At 37.0% G+C, this 17,998-nt stretch overlaps 1 long non-coding RNA gene across 3 annotated transcripts in view; it reads left to right on the forward strand.

Annotated features, from left to right (window-relative positions):
- The window catches only part of LOC114654236 (uncharacterized), a 99,991-nt gene that overhangs the window by 40,635 nt on the left and 41,358 nt on the right, over nt 1–17,998 (forward strand). For all 3 annotated transcript variants that reach the window (XR_007935537.1, XR_003716674.2, XR_007935538.1), the window contains exon 3: nt 1,164–1,253. This is a non-coding gene — a long non-coding RNA (uncharacterized LOC114654236). The remainder of the gene's footprint in view (nt 1–1,163; nt 1,254–17,998) is intronic.

Consider the following 17,998-nt stretch of genomic DNA (forward strand, 5'->3'; position numbering starts at 1 on the left):
TCTGAATGACACTCACAAGAAACTCATTAACATAAGATTCTGAATTATACTCTCATGTGAATTGTTGTTTTATTTTTTCAATTCCAGGATATGCATGGATGCACCTGGGTCCCAATCTGGGTGGTTTGTCGTGTGGTGGTCGTGCAGCAATGCACTGTAATAAACACATGCTTCAACCTTCCCAGAGGTTTTCAGACTTTTTATAAGTCATCAGTACTTCCTATAAAATGCCAGAGTCGAAACCCTGACATTTACAATCTGCAGAAATCAAACTTTATAAACAAATTTGTTTAATAGGCTATACTCATGGATGCAATTATGAAATGATAAATACCTTTGCAAGGACTGTGTCAAATATCTGACTGCCTTGATGAAATTAAATTCGGAATTAAACTTTATTTATACTGTTAATACAGATTAGTATTTTTTTCTCAAAATTTGATGGAAACTTTTTCTACAGTAGCTTGTCTAACAATAATTTGAGTTTCTAGAGGCTAGCATTATTACTCTGAAGTTGGTTCAGTTTCCAGCTGGTGCACATTCTACTGTATGTCTCTTTTTCATACTTTTACTGTATTTGTGTGTTTTCTGTGTGAACTCTAGTTCTTTTTACAATCTAGTATTCTTAGATTAATTGGTAAAAATAAAGCTCTCCAACAGTGAATGAGTATAGGCATATGTTTTTGTATACTCTGCAATGGACTGGAATCTTGTCCACTTTTGGTTCCTGACCTTGTCAGAAACAATTGTTTCTGGTGGGAAAGAGTTTGTATCTCCAACAATCTTTTCTACAAAGAGTGTGTTCAGAAAATTAAAAAACATGTCTTTATAGTTCATACTGAGTTATGTGTATGTTGTGCGGAATACTGGAAACTCATAAATGTCAATTAACTGGATGAAGAGTGTCTTGGTAAACATTGTCACTGCAAAATGCTCGAGTATAGAAATCTAAATCCAGCATGGGATGCATTCTGTTTACAATCTGTTTTTGTCTTACCCTTTAAACTGTTTAACTGACATTTCAGGGTAAAATGCTGCCTTAGAAAGGGTTCTGCTGAGATATACTTTTGTTGTCCACTTCTCCAAAAATATGAATAATCTACAGAATGTTTGTAAATTTACAGACAGAGTATTAGAACTAATACTGGTTTTCTTGTCACTAGGTTATTGAAATACTGCTGTGATTTGAACAATACCATTGACCTCATATTCAAAGCTGTTTCAACTTAACCAGCATACAAGTACAACTAAAGGTAAGCAAAGTTTTATGTAACAGTTAATCTAACACTACAGTAATAATATAGTTAAATTTTCAGTGAGAAACTAAAATTCATGCATTTATCATAACAAAATAAATGCTTGTTATGCACAAATAGCAGAACGGGGGTAAGCAAAGTGTAAATTCCTACTCCTGCTGTCTATTCCACAAATATAAGAAACCAAGGGGTGGCCCATAACAATTGTTATATAGATCCAACATATTAACTTATTTCTAAGGGTCAAACTGTAGACAGTGGGGTTGCCTTTTAGGTACTACAAAATAGGTGTCACCTATTATTTTTGATAAATAGCTGACTATGCAGTTTATAATATCTCACTATCAATTTTATATGAAGTGCATGGCCATTTTTTGTTATTGTATTGATTTTTTATTTTTCCTTCCACTGTTCACATTTAAGTTGTCTTTAAAGTTGTGTAGTAACTTTTATTCTTTATCTTCTGTGAGTTAATGACAGATATCAAGCATCAGCCTTCCATGTTTCATATACTAGGCATTAATCATCAATTTTCTGGAGTATTGCAGTCAAGAGGGCTTCATAAAATTGTCATTGCGTTGTCATTTGTTTAGTTAACATGAGGCCTCTTTGAACTTCTGTAAGTTATCGTTGTTAAATACGTCTTGAGCCTGTGCACTGGGCATTAATTCATTTGAAATAAACAAGCTCAGTGAGCTTCCCTCAAATAGAGTTGTTTAGCAAAAGAAGGCATTCAATACATATGCAACTTTAAAATGAAATGTAACTGGAATAAATAACAACAACAGAAAAAAGTACAAAAGCACCATACACATTATTTTTACAAAGAGTGTGGAATGAAGGAACCCATATGCTTTGCCATAAATAACTATATTTATGTACAGCTAATTAAACAACTTTATACAATATGCACAAAGTACACATTGCATGGCACATACTGTGTCTGTAATCAGATAATCAAGTGCCAGGGCTCATTCAAACCAGTACTATTGATCTGCCTGTCTCAATGTGCAAAACGTTTCAGGCATGTGGAGAGGTAAGTAAAAGGTATAAATCAATTAATCAATCTCCTGTATAATAAGATAAAGTGATGAAAAGAATATGGGACCCACAGTTCTTGCTTAAATTAAGACTCCACAGACTAAGGATAAATGGATTCTAACTGACCACACATAAAGTCTTGCTAAAGTGTATACAGCTGATACGTGGAAGAAACAGAGCAGCACAAATATGTTTAGAATATTAATATGAGATGATAATATGCATCATATCTATTAATATAATTTGATGATAAAATGTATCACCTCATAATTATGCATGTCCAATCTTTTATTGTTTGTTAAACTCTTCTTATAAAGAACATGTTAGCGAATATGGTAAAGCAATCTTAAAAGAAATCTTGCTGACAAAGAAATACATATTTAGGAAATCTATAAATTAATAATGTACAATTAAAGGAATACTGCACCCAAAAAAAAATTTTTTAATATGTTACTTAAACCATGTAGTTTGTAGTGATGGCCAACAAAAAATTTTAATCTCACATTTTTGTGAAGACATAACAGACCCAAAATGAACAGGACCCTTGTTACAACGGCAAACAATGCAAAAACTTCCTTAGAAAAACTAACAAAAAATTCTCATGTAACTTGTGTGGCATAATTTATTATGTCTAATATCCATTTGCATTGTCAGAAAGTGCAAAATGCATGTATGTTTTGCTAAAATATTACAAATACTTAAAAAACACTTGAAAAACATAAACAGGAAAGGTATATTCCCATCAAAGCAGTGCATCTGAATTGAAAACAGGATTCTTGACCAATGAATGAGGAGGAGAGGTGGATCTTCAATTCAAAAGTACTGTGCTGCTGGAATGTGCTTTTCCTATGCTTCTTCTACACTGAGTTTATCAGAAATAAGTATTAATATTTTAGCAAAAAATGCACACATTTTGCACTTTTTCAGCATATGAACAATAATGGAATAAGTTACATGAGAATTTTTTTCTTTTCTTCATGAACTAGTCACCAATATGTTCCATTACATCATAAACAGTTTTCTTTTGTTCTGCATGAAAACATGAGTGTTAAAATTTTTTATATGCCACTACCACAAAGTATATATGGGGTAAGCAACATATAAAAAAGAATCATTTTTGGGTGGAGTACTCCTTTAATCTAAGTCATCTAATGTCTTCAATCTATTACTTCAAAGCCCTAAGTGCTGGCATTGTAAAACCAGCTATTTCTGAAAAATATAAGTTACTGTAAATAGGGTGGCATAGTGGTGCAGTGGTACCACTCCCACCTTGAGAAGTAGGGAGACCAAGATTCACGTCCTAAGTCCTCCATGCATACAGTTTGCATGTTCCTCTCTGTCCTCAGTTTTACTACAGTCCAAAGACATGCAGGTTAGGAGGACTTATGACAATAAACTGGTCCTTGTATGTGTGTGAGTGTGTGTGTGTGTGTGTGTGTGTTCACCCTGCAATGGACTGGCACACATGTACTCTTTCTGTCTTGCTGGGATGGGCTTTATCTTCCAGAACCTTGCTCGGGATTAAGCAGGATATAATGATATGATATAAATTAACTATAGCAACTAATGCTCAAAAATTACATCTTAATTGCTTCTGACATCACTTATTATTTAAATCTAACCACTAGGTCCATCGGGCCCCTGAGCAAGGCCCTTAACCTGCCATTGCTCCATCCTGGGTATGACGTTAATCTGCACCCAGCCATGCAAGCAGATCCTCCAATTTGCAAAGAAAACGTGGGGGTTGGTAGCAGGATTGGCACTCCAGCCACTGTAAAAAACCTCATACTTTTCCAGTGTTTTGGTGCCTTGCGGTGGGTGTAGCAACACACTGTAATCAGTGCATGCTCCCAACCAACTAGGTTTTGTTCCAGAATTCCCACTGGCCATATTTTATACTTGCTGCAGTTATTGCATCATTTGATATTTGTTGATCATATTACACTATAAAATCCGTAGAAAACTTGGAATTCTCAGAACACACTTTTAATATAAAAATGTATGAAAATTAGATTTTTATTTTACTGCAATTTTATTTTACTTATTTCAACAATATTTACAACAAAATTAAATTAGGAATGAATTCAATAAGTTATGTGTAATTCAATCGAATATTTACTTTTTACATGTGTTGCAATTTTCATGCATTCAGTATATCGTAAAAAATGCAAGTGAAAATTTTAAATGTTCTAAAATTAACAATAAATTCAGGCACTGGTTAGCTGAGCTTGCATTATAAATACCGAATTAAGTTTTTTAGCAGCCAATGAGCCAACATCAGACCAACTCGTAAGAGACAACACTTTCAGATCGACGGTTTACAATATTTTTTCACGCACGACACCTTAATCAAAGACCTAATCTGTGCATTATAATATCGTTGCATTATTAAACCATAACCTTTCAAAGAACAATGTAATAAAAAAAAGTTGACAGTAAAATTAGTGATCTAAAATAGAATGTTTAAAAAATTACTTTTACCTCAATAGAATGGGTGTAATTGTTTTACAGCACAAAGGTTATCGAAGGTAGGGCCAACTGAAGATAACTTTACTCGTTTTGATCTCTTTCAGCATTCAGTCTTTGACGACACAATGTTCGCTCAAAAAACCCAAAAAATGCCCGCATGGCAGGAGCAAGTTATGGCGACGTGTAGTTAAAGGGCCCGATTGGATGTGGGCCGGTACTCCTCCATCACGATTACCCAGAAATCCACGGGTGGTATTCGTTTTCAAATGATAGTCAAACTCAAACTGACGACAGGACAAATCAAGTAACTGTCAATGTTGCTCAAATGAAATGTTTGGGAACAGGAAAGGGAACCTCATTGACTACGCATACAGTTTTTCGAATGGCAAAAAATAACTGTACAACTGCAAAACGAGTTGTTTAAGATGTTCATGCATGAGGTCTTTGACGTGATCATGCAGCAAGTATTCATTCCTGTAAATCCAAGTAGTGCTGGAAAAAACTGGAATGTATTGGCACTTTTACGGAGTCCTTGAAGGGACAAAGAGTTTATGTTTTGGGGTGGTCTTAGTAAATTTATGCAACTTGCCCAGCATTCCACGTTTTTATTTTCCTGTTGAACACAGCAACGCTACACCGAAGGCTTGAATTATTTAGTTCAAAGATGAAAAAATGTCCATGCCAACATGAGGTGGACTGGCTTCAAAAACTAACTTATTTGGTAGGGAAGTAAAACAAATTGCCAACGAAAGATTGCTGAAGTTCGCATCTCAGTTCGAACAGTCTTGGTATGAAACCTTAGCACGCGAGAGCCATCGTACCTCAGTATACTGAAGTGTAACGTTTCTTTCTTGAAAAAAAAAATCCATGAATTCTGAGGTCGTTTTTTAATGAGGTTAACAATATTCATTTAAATGGCGAACAGTGCTAGACGTCCTTCTGGTATGTCCTTAATGGCAAGGCCTTCTCTGTGAATGCTGCACTGCATCCAAGACACGAATGGCACGACTTCGCTAATAAGAACTACAACCTTAATGGTCATTGACTCGGCACCATCCGTGCACATACCCAGCACAGCGCGCCCTGTCATGCCCTTTCGTCTTGAAGACGTTAATCAAATTAAAAATGTCTTCTGTAGTTGTACGGGTATTATCGGGCGGGGAAAATACGAATTTCTTCCGAACTGTGCCCTCCTATAAGTAATGAACCATATAAGTTTGGCCAGACTTTGAAGTAAGTAAAATTGGCATTTTTTGGCATATTTGACTAGCAGGCAAAGTTTGTGCTCAGACATTCTGTCAATACGTCGAGCTAGGGTAGCATTATAGAGAATATTGTAGCATTTTTTTAAACTGCAGCGTTTCCTTTTTCAGCAATTTTATGTGGCATTCAAGCTATTTTGCATCTCACAAGTCATGATGGTTGGCTTGCATTCTTAGAAGATCCAATGTGTAAATGTTCTTGCATTTTTTGTTTTTTTCTCATTTTTTTACAATGTGCAGTGAGAAAAAAAAACCTAATAGGCTTGTCTTGTCAATTTCTATGTGTAGTTGACATATTCTATGCTTGAGACATATTGAAGCTCACCATAAAATAGGCATCGATTGGACTTTAAGAATTGCTGATCCATGCAATTTTATCCCAGGGAGACATAACTGCTGTTATACTTACATTTTCTAATTTCGTAGATGTATTTTTATTTTAGCCATCGCGATTTTCTGATTGTTTACTTCAACATCGCTCCAATTCTGTCTGCTCCATCATTCTGACACGTGTCGCTCTGTCCATGACCAGGTGCTGAGTGTCTCCTTAGCCATAATAAACACCAGGCCCCACTGCCCCTGAAAACAGTTAACATTCAGCAAGGCAGGTGAGCAGCGCAAACGGTCCTGTCTATATACATCGGACTTCCAATACAATTCGGAGTCCTGTCTCGTGCAAAAGTTCGCTGACGACACTGCTATCGTGGGCTGCATCAGGAGGAGGAGTATAGGGACCTAATCAAGGACTTTGTTAAATGGTGTGACTCAAACCACCTACACCTGAACACCAGCAAAACCAAGGAGCTGGTGGTGGATTTTAGGAGGCCCAGACCCCTCATGGACCCCGTGATCATCAGAGGTGACTGTGTGCAGATGGTGCAGACCTATAAATACCTGGGAGTGCAGCTGGATGATAAATTAGACTGGACTGCCAATACTGATGCTCTGTGTAAGAAAGGACAGAGCCGGTTATACTTCCTTAGAAAGCTGGCGTCCTTCAACATCTGCAGTAAGATGCTGCAGATGTTCTATCAGACAGTTGTGGCGAGCGCCCTCTTCTATGCGGTGGTGTTCTGGGGAGGCAGCATTAAGAAGAAGGACGCCTCACGCCTGGACAAACTGGTGAGGAAGGCAGGCTCTATTGTTGGCATGGAGCTGGACAGCTTGACATCTGTGGCAGAGTGACGGGCGCTCAGCAGGCTTCTATCAATTATGGAGAATCCACTGCATCCACTAAACAGTGTCATCTCCAGACAGAAGAGCAGCTTCAGCGACAGACTGTTGTCACTGTCCTGCTCCACTGACAGACTGAGATGATCGTTCCTCCCCCAAACTGCGATTCTTCAATTCAACCCCGGGGGTGGGGGGAGTAAACGTTAACATTATACAAAGTTATTGTCTGTTTTTACCTGCATTGTTATCAATCTTTAATTTAATATTGTTTTTTGTATCAGTATGCTGCTGCTGGAGTATGTGAATTTCCCCTTGGGATTAATAAAGTATCTATCTATCTATCTATCTATCTATCTATCTATCTATCTATCTATCTATCTATCAAACTACAACCAATTCACTTCTGGACAGCAAGGGAACCAGACTTTTAAAATAATGTTAATCAAACTAAATTGTTATGAACTCTTTAAAAAAAACTAGGTACATATATGGAGATCTAGAAATATAAGAGAAATGTATGTTGTATGGATGGAGCACATTATTTAATTATTTACTTTTTTTCTCATATAACAAAAAAACTGAAATGGCACATTAGTTATGTATTCCATAGAATATGATTAAAGGGTAAGCTAAGAACTGCAATAAGTGTCTGTTCAACACTTTTAACTACTTATTATATAGAATTCAACTCCGAGTAACGAGTGCAATGTTTCAGTCAATCCAGAATGTGCATCCTTTTGGAATAGGTGGTGTATGGAATAACTAATTACCCCTTAACTGCCATCCTATCTATGGCTGGATCTTTCCTGGTACCTGAAGCTGCCAGAACAGATGCTAGGGTGCAAAATCGCCTAGAACCGACACTGCCTATGTATAAGTGGGTTCTGAAATTGTGTGAGTGGAAAGATTGGTAGTTATGTTATAGTTATGTAATAAAATAAGTTAAACATTTGGAAAATTATACATCCTATGGGATGCACTGGAACCCATATTCAGTGATGTTTCCCAGGTTCATTGGATGTTTCCAGTATCACAACATCATACACCCTCACCCAGCTAGGGTTGATCAAGCCCTGACTTAAGTCCCAGCAGCATTAACCCATGGATTACCCCTCCTAATCTAATCCTAAGCAACCTGGAGGGTCTTTCTGGTGCCACCATTGCTATCCTGATGGCAGACCTCCTCAATGGCCCACTCATACCTAACAGGGTGTAAATTCTGCTCAGAGAATGGCCAGCAAAGCCTCTGCAGCCTGCTTCCAGTGAGTTGCAGTGTGCTCATCAACCCTGTTTCTGGCAGTCTTAAACAAATCCCTGGCAAGCTTCCTCTCAAATTCCTCCTGTATGCGTCCTTCCTAGGGCACAAGTCAGTTCTTTCAGGGCTAGCTGTTTTGAGGCCTCTGACAAAATGACGATGTCTGGTCACAATGATGTTACTGCAATATGTGCCGGAAACATTAGTTGCTTGCCTAGACCTACTATTAGCTGCCAATCCCGTGCAGTGTAGCGTAGACCCACCAAAGCTCTTGGTTGTTATTTGGGCTACTCTCCTGACTTGATGAATGTTAACTGCTTCCAGGAGGGCAGTGGGGCCTGCTGTTTATTATGGCTAAGGAGACACTCTCGGCAACTTCCTTCAGCACCTGGTCATGACGCCAGTACTAGCAACCATCCCCTAGGACCTTCAGGCAGCTGCTCAGTATATGTTCTAGTGTTCCTAACCCAGTGCAGAGACAGCAGGAATGTGTGTCAGACTTGCCGCAGAAATGACAGTTTGCTGGGCTAAGTAAGGAGTCATATACAGGCTTGGATCAGGAATTTTATGCACTGGGACTCTGCTCGCCAGATGTCAGTCCAAGTGAGCCTTCATTCAATCTCACTTTCCCATCTCATCCATGCCCCTTGCTGCCTCTTACTTGCCATCCTGCTTGTTTTTACTCCATCCATTGATGCTGTCACTTCTCCCTGGACCAGCAGACACTTTTCCTTTCCCTAGGCCTTGGTGAAAGCTGCCCAAGTCTGATCTACCCATACCCCCTGCCCCCACCACTGCCTTGTGCCACAGCCTCACTTCTGCTGTCTCTAACTCCCTAGCAGCATTCCATCTCCTGCCCATACGGATTTCAATGCCAGCTGCTGAGACTTTGGGGTCTTTAGACTTTAAACTCTTCCATAACGCTGTTAAATGGAAGGTGCAGCAGGTTATTCCTGTATAGAGCTGCACTGCTCAGACTACGTGGTAAACTAAGCCACCTACGAAGTTATCTACTGATTCTTCTCTCCATTGTCTCCACTATGTAATAGGCACATCATAAACCAGCAATGGCCAAAAGACCCGAGGCAGAATGCTGTGTTGGTAATTCCAGCACTTGAATCTCCCAGGCAGTCCTGACTTGTCCATTCCACTGAGCCAGGCCTCCAGCTCCTTGATTGAAGTCTGGATGGCTGCCTCATCTCTGAAGCTATGTTCAAAAAGTTTCCCAAACTTTTGACTGGCTTCCCCTTAATAGATGGAATGGTGGTGCCATCCATGGAAAAGTGAACTTGTCAGAGACCCTGCCTTAACTCAGAACAAGTGACCTAGACTTGGCAGGCTTAAAGCTCATCCTTTTCCATTTGATGAGCCTCTCCAGTCCTTGCATTATCCATCAGCTCCCAGGTTCAGAAGATGTAGTGACTGTGAGGTCATCCATGTAGGCTCGAATGGGGGTGGTGTCGCACGTCGGACTTGGTTAATGGGCCTCTGCACTTTGCTTCTGCAGCTTTTATTACCATGTTCATGGTCAGGGCAAAAAGGATGACTGAGATTGTACAGTCAGTGACAATACCCTCTTCTAAACTCTCATCCTAAATATACTGCTCAAAAAAAATTAAAGGAACACTTTTTAATCAGAGTATAGCATCAAGTCAATGAAACTTCTGGGATATTGATCTGGTCAGTTAAGTAGCAGAGGGAGTTGTTAATCAGTTTCAGCTGCTTTGGTGTTAATGAAATTAACAGCAGGGGCACTAGAGGGGCAACAATGAGATGACCCCCAAAACAGTACTGGTTTAACAGGTGGAGGCCACTGACATTTTTCCCTTCTCATCTTTTCTGACTGTTTTTTCACTAGTTTTGCATTTGGCTATGGTCAGTGTCACAATTGGCAGCATGGGGCGATACCTGGACCCTACAAAGGTTGCACAGGAAGTCCAAGTTCTACAGGATGGCACATCAATACATGTCATTGTCAGGAGGTTTGCTTTGTATCCCAGCGCAGTCTCAAGGGCATGGAAGAGATTCCAGGAGACAGGCAGTTACTCTAGGAGAGCTGGACAGGGCTATAGAAGGTCCTTAACTTATCAACAGGACCAGTATCTGCTCCTTTGGGCAAGGAGGAGCAGGATGAGCACTGCCAGAGCTCTACAAAATGGCCTCCAGCAGGTCACTGGTGTGAATGTCTCTGACCAAACAATAAGAAACAGACTTCATGAGGGTGGTCTGAGGGCTCAACGTTCTCTGCTCACTGCCAGGCACTGTGGATCTCGATTGGCATTTGCCATAGAATGCCAGAATTGGCAGGTCCACCACTGGCGCCCTGTGCTTTTCACAGATGAGAGCAGGTTCACCCTGAGCACATGTGACAGACGTGAAAGGGTCTGGAGAAGCTGTGGAGAACGTTATGCTGCCTTTAACATCGTTCAGCATGACTGATTTGGTGGTGGGTCAGTGATGGTCTGGGAAGGCATATCCATGGAGGGATGCACAGACCTCTACAGGCTAGACAATGGCACCTTGACTGCCATTGGGTATTGGGATGAAATTCTTGGACCCACTGTCAGACCCTATGCTGGTGCAGTTGGCCCTGGGTTCCTCTTGGTACACGACAATGCCCCGCCTCATGTGGCAAGAGTAGGCAGGCAGTTCCTGGAGGATGAAGGAATTGATACCATTGACTGGCCCCCACACTCGCCTGAACTAAATCCAATAGAACACCTCTGAGATAGTATGTTTTGGTCCATCCGATGCCACCAGGTTGAATCTCAGACGATACAGAAGCTCAGTGATGCCCTGGTCCAGATCTGGGAGGAGATATCCCAGGACACCATCCGTCGTCTCATTAGGAGCATGCCCTGATGTTGTCAGGTATGCATACAAGCATGTGGAGGCCATACAAACTACTAAGTACGATTTTGAGTTGCTGCAATGAAATTTCAGCATATTGGACTAGCCTGCCACATCATTTTTTCACTTTGATTTACTGGGTGTCATTGAATTCAGCCCTCTGTAGGTTGATCATTTTCATTTCCATCAAACAATGTGGCATCCTTTCGTTCCTAACACATTACCCAGTCCATTTCAGTATAGATATCCAGCATGATTTTTTTTTTCCTGATGTGTTTTCAAAGTATTCCTTTAATTTTTTTGTGCAGTTTATATTTATGAGTTTTTATTTTACATTCTTGTTAAAGCATTCTGTTAATGTATAGTAGAAATAGTTCTGTAGTTAGACTAGGGCTGTGTCAGCATGTTTCTTTAAAGGAAAAAAAAAATGTTAAAGCTTATTTCCATGCTGAAAAGGAAAGAAGGTTTAAGACACAACATTGCAGTTATATAGCCTTCAGGTGTATTTATTACAACTTACTGTAAATAGTAAATTTTAATAAATATTAAATTATGAAATTGTAAAGTATTCATGTTATCAGTATACTTATTAGAATAAGTTACAAGTTATGTCATTTGAAAGTATACTACAAATAGATTTTTTTAGCCTAAATGTGTACTTTCATGCGGTGAAGTATATGGATTTAACTCAACATTGCAATAGTAATTTACTTTCTACATTACAGCTCATCATAGCTTGCAATGTGTTTTTTTTGTATACACAGTATATAAACACAAAAAATTCAAATGTAAAATTAATAATCCCCTTACTGTATTGTTGTAATCTTTAGAATCTACTGTACAGTGTTTTTGTCTATTCTGTCAATAACCATTTTCCACTAGGGTTTATTACCATTAATTCAATCAGCAATATGTACTGGCTAAGCTAAGCTTAGTATTTTCCAGATGTTTCAAGCTAGACCTGATCCATAATTGTCAGTAAAAGCTTTCTTTCATAGTTATGAATGGTATAGATCACTTAATACTGGGCTATTGTCTTGGCCTATTTGAAAATGGTAAGTGAAGCTGTATCTATGCAATTCCTTCAGGAAAGGAATGCATAGGAAGGGGTCCATTTGATACAGATATGAAGATGTGTTAATTGTGTGCTCCCCATGGGATGTAACATGAGTGCTAATTGTGCGCTCCCCATGGGATATAACATGGGAAATATTTTATATTATTACAATAAAACACTGTAAATACTCCCTATGCATATAATTAAAAATAACAAATTATGGTTACTGAATGTTTCATTCATCCTGGAAACTACCAGTTATGTTCTTCAAATATGTTCTTTTTATACAAAATATTACCGTATGTTCTTATATTTAGTGTTTTAAATATTAACATCCAGTCAAATCACAGATAATTGGTAGATTTATCACTTCTTTGCTACTTTTAAGTGTTTGTTATTACTTGTGTGAATCTGAACAGTACCATGTATGAAGCTGCATTTTACCAGCATTTTTTTTATTAAATTAGTATAATCTGGCCAAATACTGCATTATGCCAGATTTGTATCAATGCCAGCAACTGTAGGACTAAAAGCTTTTTATCCCTAGGCCACCTTATATTGTGAAGTAATGGCAAGAGTCATGTGGAAATGTGTTTAAAAACAAAACAAATACATTTTGATGAAAATATGTGATGGAAATACTGTGGTCAGATAAATTTTCAAGTACAAAGGCAGAATCAGTTTTTGGAAAAAGTTTGCTTTATTTAATTTTTAAATGTATATTTGTTTAAACTTAGTAACAATTCAGTGCATTAACACTGTCAGAGCAACAGCAAATTGCCATGCTAGCCTGTCATAACATTCAGTATCTTACTATTGTCTATGGGCAGCATCAGAGGAGGGTGTGGTCAATGTGACATGGTCATTTCATGCAGTGTACACCTCCAGTGCCTGGTGACTAAGGTGAAGCAATGCTGTATGCCTTGACTGACACTTGAGCAATGAGATCTTTGTGTCATGTTTTGGTGGGAAAGTTTGCAAGTTGTCCATTTAAACCTTTAGGGCTGACTTGGCTCATGCAAATTATGCAGTAGATAGCTAATTTGGTTTTTGTTATGTAGCTCTTCAACCATCAATTTAACTGAATTACGAAGTAAATGAAAATCAAATTTAGTCCTTCTAAACAATTTCATTAAAGAAGCAAATAAATAATCAGATACAGGGGACAAGTTTTGTCTTAAGGTAATTTTGGAATATTGTTGCAAATGAGCAGAATGAAGGATCTAAAGTCATTCATTTTTCCCACTCCAGAGAAGGGCTATCAGTCATTTATCTGTGATCTTAAGGCATGAAGGGTTGTGTTGCCTAAAGCAAGCATAACACAATGATGCAAATTTATTGTCAAAAAGGGACTACAGCTATGGTGCAAGTTTGTTATTAGTTACATTGATGACCTGCACTAAGAAAAGTAATAGTAATTTTTTGAGCTACAAGAATGTTCTGTTTAGCTCATTTTAATGTTCCACTTGAGTGTTGGTAAGAACAGGTTTACAGGGACAACAAGCTGTGACATGTTTTATGTGAGCCATTTAAAATAATTTCATGTTTGTTTTTTTAATTGGTATTTGATACTGAGAACAGATTCAGTGATATGTTTATCTTCAGTAGTCATAATGAAATATTTTCATATTCAACCAGCAAATTGTCTTTATTATGTATTAGGTAAGGTGACTGCAACTATTAGGAATTAGTCTTTGGAAATACTTTTTTTCAAAGTTACATATTTCCCACACGAAAGTTGAAGATAAGTCAGCACATGTGAAGCTTTTATATTAAGGAAAATGTGGAAGTACAGACATAGGAGATACATATGAAGCTAGTTTTAAGAGAGCCTAAAACATTAAAAATAAGACTACATAGGGAAGTGAATGAACCCTTTTTATTTATTCATTTTTGTAACTGGAATTGTTAATTAATTTGTGCGATAACAAGTCACTTTATTTGGGTTAACATTGGGTCTGCTCATTCCTTGTACCCTTTCATGCTAGGATTAACTCTGGCTTTACATAAACCTCTTTAGGAAGTGGCAGATATGTAAAATAAATGCAAGAATTAATTATTTTACTGTATTTTACTAAGTATTAAGCATTTTATGCATGTTGCATTCTCACAGGAGTAACAGAGTAAGACATATTAGGCAAAAATTAAAGAAAAAATAATTAAAAAATGGTTAATATTTTATGTTCTATGATGGTTCAAAATACTCAACAGAAAGATTTCCTAAAATATTACGTTTTTTCAATAAATTAGGTGCCAAGTCTGCATTTTCCTCATTATTCCTTAGAAAGGTCTATCAAAAAATATTCTTTTCAAAGCACTCCCTTGCCACACAGAACCACCCTCTGTTTTTTACAGCTATCATGAACATTTCATCTTCACCCTGCAAAATACCATCTGCCACAGTACGCATAAAATGGCCACCTTTTCCTTCCTTCTTTTTCACTGCATCCATTTTGTGAGCTAGAGACCTCATATAATCAAGTAAATGTCCTTAAAAATGTCTGCTGGGTGGCAACAAGCAAACATCCTTAAAGATGATAAAATTGTAATAAAACATTCTCCTTTTATTATTTAAAGTCATAATCGTTGCTCACTAGCAGCATACAAATGAATTGCCTTGCAGTTATCTGGAGCATTCCCAGATCCTGAGATCTCAAAAAGCTGACCTTGGGTCGATGCCATAAACTGTTCTTTTCCATTGGCGTGAATGCGCTGGCAGGCCACAGCTGCACACAGACCCCTAACAACCAGTCCAGAAACAGAACCTGCTTACAGTGCAGAAGGAGGCAAAAACTGCCTCAGCCTCCATCAGCAGGCCTGATTCAAAGACCAGCAATTCTGGATTTGAGCCCGTGCAATGCATTTGATTATGAAGCAGCGCACTGTGAGGGCTGGATTCAGACTTTATGATAAACAAACCATTCCATCTTGCCAGCTAATCACGCAGAGAAACATTCTCATTTTTGATACATCGAATTGACCTTAAAAAATTTTTATGTGTTTATTTTTGCTTTCTTTCAGAATTTCTTACAGCAATTAATGAATCATGATGTAAGGTATAATATATTATTATGTTTAAATAGAGTATCTAAAAAAACACCAAAGGGAAAGCAGTTAATGGTAATAAATATATACATATAAAGATAAATATGAATTCCCATCAATCCTTGAACATTTTAATTAATTTTTTTCAGGTTGTAACATTAATAAAAATTTTAGCCACACTGAAATAATTACATTGAAGAACAGTACTGGATGACTTATGTACAATTTGAAAATATTTAGGCAATGTTTTAAAAATATTCCCAATTGTTCAGTTATCTTACAGTATACCCACATTAAAATAATTTAGTATTGTCATTAACAGGAAAGGTATTCTCCTTTTTTGGGGTAGGGTTTCAGATATTTTGCCTTTGTAAAGTAAGTAAACAATCAGAGTAAAGCATAATTACTACTGCAGGAACATTAGTTTTGTAAACAAGCATGTAGCATTAGAATAACCAAGTTTTCAGAGATATATTATTGTATTTTTAAGACAAGATGAGAAGCTTTCTTATTTTATTTTTAACTGCAAAATTGACATTTTACCTCATTTATCATACACATAATATGCAATACAGATTTTTGTATAAGACTATTTGTATTTGAATGCTGATTTGGTGCACTGCTTCAGGTCACATATATAGCATATGCAATATAAATTAAAATGAATGTGCTTAATACAGCAAAATAATTTATGACAAATTCAAGCTGAAATAATTAATTAATTTTAGCATACAAATTAATTTTATATTAAAGAAATGTTTTACTTACCAGACACAAAATGTACTGTATATCTTCGCCAGTCACTTAAAGCATGGTAGTATCTTAGTAATTTAGTTTATGTATCTTATACTAAATTATTTTGTTAGTAAATTTGACCTCATAAAATTTAAATCTATAATATTTTATAAATTTGTAACTAGTCATCAAATACCAAATAATTAATGGCAATGACATATCTTCCTCTGCTCTTCTTACAAGAGTAAATATTTCAACATCACACTCATCCATTTGGAACAGCGCTGAAATACTGATTAACCATTATTAGCAGCCAAGCAGATTCCTGTGGGTCTATGAAATCCGTCAGGAAAAGAGTCATAAACAAGTTTCAGATTATCACAGTACATGTAAAAATGGCGTTTGCTGTTGTGTTCTTGGCTACAACAACATTCTAATGAAAGATCTTTGATATATAAACAATCTTCCAGGTCACCATGATTACTGCACATGATATATATGGTTCATGAAAGATGATTGGATGGATATTGTGTCTATTAGTGAACTATATTTTGAGAATAGATGTCATGATGTGCAGTATTTAGAGCTCCTCTCTCATGGATCTCATGCCTTAGGTTTAAATTCCACACTTGGTGGTGTTGAGTTTGCACATGGGTTTTTCTTGAACTTTGGTTTTCCTCACAGACCGAAAATACACATGGTTTAGGTTAATTGCTATTTCTAAACTGGCTCAGTGTGAGTCTGGGTGTTGTATTGAGTGTATTCTGTGTCTTGCACCCACTGCTCCCAGGATGGGTTCCCACCCCCGAAAAACCTGCATTCTGTTAAGAAGGCCTGAAAATGTTATGTTTTGTTGTTTTGAAAGATGAGCACATACAAATCACTCTAAACCAATGGTATATAGGAATATAAGAATTCTTGACAGTCTAGGAGTAGAAAGATAAAATTCACAAAATTGATAAAAAGTGAAATAGCTGTGTTAAAAACTGGACTCAATTAGCAAAAGTGATTTCCGTGTTGACCAGTTGTGTTCATATCTGTTTCAATTAAAGCAATATACAATAAAATTTCAAAGCAGCACAACAATTCAGTTGATAAGAGTGGTTTGTAGGCAGGCCATTTAGGAGTTAAAATACTTTTGCACATTTCATAATTAAAGCCCAAAATATCTTGAACCAATTGTAAAAAACTGTAAGATTCCACAACTTTTAGTTCATACAGTACATTTTCAATTATATAGGAAATTTAGAAACATGGATATATCTATTAAATTTGATAGTTTTATTTTAAGAGATGATGCTTTCAGTAATTGTTCTAGCATTAGCTATGCTACATGTAAATGTGTTTCAACCTCACTTTGTGCTAAATGTTTAGCCTTTACTTCACTATAGTCAAACATTAGCAAAATGACAGTAATGTAATATTTTATTAAGATTGAGGAGTGAAACCTGGAGCAGTTGGAAAGACAAAAGAACAAAGTTCACAACAATAAACGCAGAAACCATGAATCATTTCCAGAAGATTAGTAGCACCCTGGGAGAAATAGCTGTAACTCAGGGAAATCTGCACATCTGCAATGAACAAATTAAAGAATAGCAACAACAGGAGATGCAGAGAATGTAAAAATCCTGAAAGTGTGGGATTAAGAGACAGATGCCTTTCTTCTTTTAAAATGTATTTGTTGTGTTCTATTCAAATATGTTTCTACAGACTTTATCAGTCTATTTTAAGAATGCTCTTCTTTTTCAGATCTGTATTTAGTAAAGAGTTAAAAGGAGTAATATAAATTTTTTGTGAAATAGTTTAACGATTGATATACTTTTTGTAATCATTACAATAAAATAGGAAATAAGAA

This window comes from Erpetoichthys calabaricus, chromosome 1, assembly GCF_900747795.2.
Source record: "Erpetoichthys calabaricus chromosome 1, fErpCal1.3, whole genome shotgun sequence".
NCBI classification, from domain to species: domain Eukaryota; kingdom Metazoa; phylum Chordata; class Cladistia; order Polypteriformes; family Polypteridae; genus Erpetoichthys; species Erpetoichthys calabaricus.